At 54.9% G+C, this 5,473-nt stretch overlaps 1 long non-coding RNA gene across 1 annotated transcript; it reads left to right on the forward strand.

The window, feature by feature from the left end:
* The first annotated feature begins 646 nt into the window (after positions 1 to 646).
* LOC132527822 (uncharacterized) lies at positions 647 to 5,175 on the forward strand. The gene is made up of 3 exons (XR_009543105.1): positions 647 to 722; positions 4,024 to 4,061; positions 4,700 to 5,175. It is a non-coding gene; the product is annotated as an uncharacterized LOC132527822 (long non-coding RNA).
* The last annotated feature ends 298 nt before the right edge of the window (positions 5,176 to 5,473 follow it).

Genomic DNA, 5,473 nt, shown 5'->3' on the forward strand with positions numbered 1-5,473 from the left:
CTGGAACTCTTTACATCCATCTTTTCCAATTACTTCAGCCCGGGAAAGCCTAGTGAATAAATTGCATTTAAAATAAAAATGAACAACTAAATGTGATCCTGGAGTGGATCCTAGATTTGGAATGGAGGCTGGGGGTGGGTAAATGCTATAAAAGACCTCGTTGGGACAACCGGCAATATTTGAATAATATTTTGTAGCGTAAATAACAGTATTGAATCATGATTAAATCGCCTGATCTTGAAAACTCTGCTGTGGTTGTGTAATAGGATATCCTTGTTCTTAGGAAATACACACTGAAGGATTTAGGGTTCAAGGGGCATCACGTCTGCAATTTACTCTCCCGATGCTTGGAGGGGGACTTGAATATGCAAAGAGGGGGTCAGAATGCTAAAACTTGAATCTGAGTTAAGAAAGGGGTCCAAGAGTTCTCTGTATTATTCTCACAATTTTTCTGTAACTTTGAAACGATTTGAAAACAAACTCTGGCGCCACAAACCCGGTCTCTGGCGTCGCCTGGTGGCTTCTTCGGGGAGTGCACCCTCCGTGTCGGAAACCTTTAAACTACCCGCCTCGGGCAGCGGCTCCCGACGTCCCTCTGCCCAGCCACCCCGCAGATCAGCCCCTCCCGCCCACGGCGTCTCTGGTTGTGCCGGTTTGATTTTCCTTTCGTAGGTCTGTCCGCGTCCGTGAACCTCTGCAGGCGCATTTCTTGTGCAACCAAGGTGAGGTCGCGTTAATCTTGGATTGAGAGTAGGAATCTCAGAACTTCCAACCCGGATGCTTTCTACGACTAGGGAAACTGAGGCCCGGAGAGGGCAAGTCGCCGATCATGGCTAGAACCGAAGTTTTCCTGACTTCTTTGTTCTCTGCAAGCTGCTGGCCCGAACCCCACCGTCTTCTCCCTGGATTTGACTCAGATGCGGCCTCTCGCCTCAAGTCTGGGCTCCCACGAGGCCGCTCTATGACTTCACTCACGCCCGCCACACGCCTCCCCCACCCCCGGCCTCGCACCCACGCAGCACATTCTCGTCCCCGGGCCTCTGTCCACGCGGTCCCTCTGCCCCGACATCCCCCGGGGCTGCCTTTTTCTCCCGTGCTTTCTGCCAGCATATCACCTGCCCAAGAGCCTTCGGCGACCACCCAACTACCTGAGCCCTCCTTCACTGGTCTCCCCGTTTGTGCAACTGTGCAGTCACTTATTTGTCGTCTACTTGTTGCTCTCTGCCTCTCTGCCCCCACTGGAATGGGGGCCCCTGCGGACGGGACACTATCTGGTTTCCCGGTGTGTCCCCAGCGCCTGGTACAAAGCGGGGGCTCTGGCAAGGGCAGGAATGTTCTCCCCCTCCTCGATTCCCCAGTATTGTGCCCACGTGACCATCGGCAAGGAAATGTCCCCCACCCCCACCCAGAGGCGTCTGTGGTTTCTGAGGGGCTCAAAGCCCCAAGGGGGAAATGAGGGGTGATGGCTCAAGTGACCCTGGCCACTGGGGACAGCGTGCTGGCCGGAACCAGGAGCGCAGTCGCTCTACACAGTGCGGAGCAAGGGGCAAGGCGGGGGACGCTGGGCTCAGTCCCCAGCCCTGGCCTCCCCCTTGCAAACGAGGAGGGGCGGAGTGGGCCGTGGGAGGCTCCGCCCCGCGACCCAGGGACCCCAGCCCCGCCTAGGCCCGGGGAGGGTCCCACCCCCGGGACAATACCGGGCGGGGCCGGAGCGGACAAGCGGACAATGGGCCCCCGCTCACCCTGCGCTCCGCTTCCGGCCTTTCCCAGCCTGGGTTGGCGGGATGCAGGACCGCGGAGGCCCGCGCTGCTTTGGGTGCCGCACGTCCGGGCCCGGGCGGGACTAGGCAGCGCCCCCGTGCGGAGCCGGAGCCGGGGCGCCGCGCCCGCCCCCCCGCACCCCGCGGGCCCCTGACTGCGGCGCCCTAGGGGCCAGCGCCCACCCAGCCCCGCGGGCGGCCGGCAAAGGGAGTGGTGGTTAAAAAACTTTTTTGTTTTTAGTTTTCTATTGAGGTATAATTTACATCGAGGGAAATGGACAGATCTCAAATATGTGAAGTTTAATGAATTTTTACACATGTTTATACCCTGTAACTAACTCTCAGAACAAGACGGAACATTCCAGCTCCCCAGATAATTCCCTGGTGCTCCTTCCCAGTCAGTCCCTGCCCCCAATCCCAGCCCTTGGCAACCACTGATCCCTCCTTTGTCGGTACAGCTTGGCCTTCTCCAGAATGTCCCATAACTGGAATCCTGCAGTACGGAGACTTTTGAATCTGGCTTTGAGATTCATCTGTGTTGTGTGTCCATAGCTCATTCCTTTTGATTCCACTGTAGGGCTGCATCTTATTTGTTAATCTATTTATCGGTTGTGGGAATTTACTGTTGTTTCTGGCTTAGGGCAGTTACAGAGCTGCTATACACATTTGCGTACAGGTTTCTGGGTGCAAGTGTGTTCTCATTTCATGTCAATACCTAGGAGTCGGATTGATGTTTTGCCTAAGTCTACGTTTGACTTTGTAAGAAACTACTATGTTGTTTTGCAATGTCTGCACCATTTCACACACATACACATGCCCCAGAAGTGTGTACAAGTTCCTGTCGCTCCGCATCCTTGTCAACACTTGCTATTGTCAGTCTTAAATTTCAGCCATTTGAGTGGGTATGGAGATGTCTCAAGAGAGTGATTATTGACTCAACAAATGAACAAACACCCAGAGCACACCAGCCTTCAGAAAGTCCCAGCCGTTTCCCAGCCTTTCCTCACCCTACTTCCAGGCAGTATTTAGGTGCAGGGAGGGGCCAGAGTCAGCCCATGTACACACTCTGGGTGGACAGATGCCTGTCCCCATCGGTCCCTAGGACTGAGCTGGCAGGAAGCTTTTTATGCTTAGGTCCTTCCCAGATGCCCAGCCCCCTGGGGAAGGAGCTGGCACTAAGTCCACAGGTCAAAAGGGATGGGACTGGGTTTCAACTTGGGTCCTACCTGCTCAGCCATCCCAAACAAAGAGCCTGTCTTAGTCTGCTTGGGCTGCTATAACAGGATTCCTAGAATGAGTGGTTTACAAACAACGGATATTTATTTCTCACAGTTCTGGAGGCTGGGAAGTCAAAGATCAAGGTAACAGCAGATTTGGTGCCTAGTGAGAGCCGACTTCCTAGTTCAATACATGGCTGCATTCTCCATGTGCCTTCACATGGCAGGAGGGACAAGAGAGTTCTCTGTCATCTCTTTTATAAAGGGCACGAATCCTATTCATGAGGGCTCCACCTTCATGACCTACTCACCCCCAAAAAATCACACCTCCTGATACAGTCACATTGTGGGTTAGGATTTAACAGAGGAATTTGAGGGGGATGCACTCAGTCTATAGCAGAAGAATCACTGAAGAAGACAAATGAGGAAAGGGGAGTGAACACAGGTGCAATGTTTGGAAACCGAGGATGTAGAGGGAAGGCAGCAGCCCATGCACCTGGCAGGCAAGTAGTTCTCATGGCTGGACTTCTGGGGGCCACCACCTGAACACACAGGGCACCTAGAGGCCTGGCTCTGCCTCTGAAGCCCCTTGTGATCTGAGTTTTGGAAGATAGGGAGGTGGTGCTAGGAGGGGCCTGCCTCTCTGCCTTCAACACATCTTTATTGCACATCTGCTGTGTGCTGGGCACTGTCTGGCACAGAGCACCAGCCCCTGGTGAAGGTCCCAGTCTGGCAGGAGAGATGGCTGACAGCCCCCAATGAGCACATCGGTCTGGGAGGGCCTCTTTGAAGGGGGGACATTTGAGCAGGGACTTGAGTGATAAGAAGGCAGCAGCCCTGGGGAAGGGGCATAACAGGCAGCGGGAACAGCAAAGGCCAAGGCCAGGAGGTGGGAACATGCTAGGTGGACTGAAGCAACAGAGAGCAAAGGGGACAATGGAAAGAGCCGAGGGTGGTGAGGGCACCGGGTCAGATGGTGTCTTGGTCGGCTTTGGCTGCTGTAACAAAGTCCAACATCTCAACAACAGAAATTTCTTTTCTTACAGTTCTGGAGGCCAGAAGTCCAAGATCAAGGTGTCGGCAGGTTTGGTTTCTCCTGAGTCTCTCTCCTTGGCCTACAGATGGCCCCCTTCTCGCTGTGTCCTCACATGGTCTTTCCTCTGTGTGTGTACTTGTCTGTGTCCTAATCTCTTCTTAAAAGGACACTAGTCCTGTTGGCCTGGGGCCCACCCATAGGACCTCATTTTAACTTAATCACCCCTTGAAAGGCCCTGTCTCCAAATACAGTCACATTCCGAGATACTGGGGGTTGGGACTTCAATATATGAATTTGGGGGGGACACGATTCAGCCCATAACAGTTGGCTTTTGCTCTCAGGGAAGTGGGGGCCTGGGTAGGGGTTGAGCAGGAATAGACAAGATCTGATTTGCCTGTTAATAGGATCCCTCTGGCGCCACGGCCAAGAGTAGGATAGACTGCTGGGGAGGAAACCAGTGAGGAAGCTACTGCCACAGTCCAGGCTAGAAGCCAGTGGCTGGACATGGGTGGTAGGGTGGGTGGGGAGCAGGGGTCAGACTCTTGTTATCTTTGGGAAGTGGGGCCTGTAGGTTTCCCAAAGGATGGATTTGGGAGGGGGGAGGCCGGGAGGGGGATGGCGCCCTGGGCCTGGCTGAGGGAGGTACCAGCTTCCCCTTCCTTGCCCCTTGATTCCTTATCCACCAGGTGCCTACTGTGTGCAGCGCTGCGCCCACGGGAGAGGCAGCCAAGGCCTAGAGGCAGAGCCCAGGCCCTGGGCGTGCTGACTCGGGACTTCTCCTCCTCCGGCCCTTCCTCCCAACTCCTGGCTGCGGAGTCTGACCCCCACTTGGACAAACATCTTGCGGCCATTTCCGCCTCGCCTGCCCGGAGCCCCAGCCTGGCCTGAACAAACACTCGGGACCTGTGCTTCCGGCCTCAGCTCTGGGAAAAGCCCAGCCAGGGGCCATTGAGGTCAACCCTGGAGGGAAGTGGGAAGGAGGCACCAGGGGCCTAATCACACCCATCTCAGAGGACCCTAGGGAGGCAAGAAGCACCCTCTGGGCCTGGCACCAAGAGGGGGACACTGCCCACAGGGCTGTGAGAGGCCTGGGGAGGGTGCTCCAAGGGACTCCCCCAAGGGACCACAGTGCTAGAAGAACCTCCCTCCTGTGGCTTCCCCATTCTTGTTCCCTTTTTTTTTTTAAATTAATTTATTTAATTTATTTATTTTTGGCTGCGTTGGGTCTTCATTGCTGTGCGCGGGCTTTCTCTAGCTGCGTTGAACAGGGGCTGCTCTTTGTTGCGGTGCGTGGGCTTCTCACTGCAGTGGCTTCTCTTGTTGTGGAACTTGGGCTCTAGGCCAGCGGGCTTCAGTAGTTGTGGCTTGCAGGCTCTAGAGCACAGGCTCAGTAATTGTGGCATACGTGCCCAGTTGCTCCACAACATGTGGGATCTTCCTGGACCAGGACTCGAACCTGT

This window comes from Lagenorhynchus albirostris, chromosome 10, assembly GCF_949774975.1.
Source record: "Lagenorhynchus albirostris chromosome 10, mLagAlb1.1, whole genome shotgun sequence".
Classification (NCBI taxonomy): Eukaryota; Metazoa; Chordata; class Mammalia; order Artiodactyla; family Delphinidae; genus Lagenorhynchus; species Lagenorhynchus albirostris.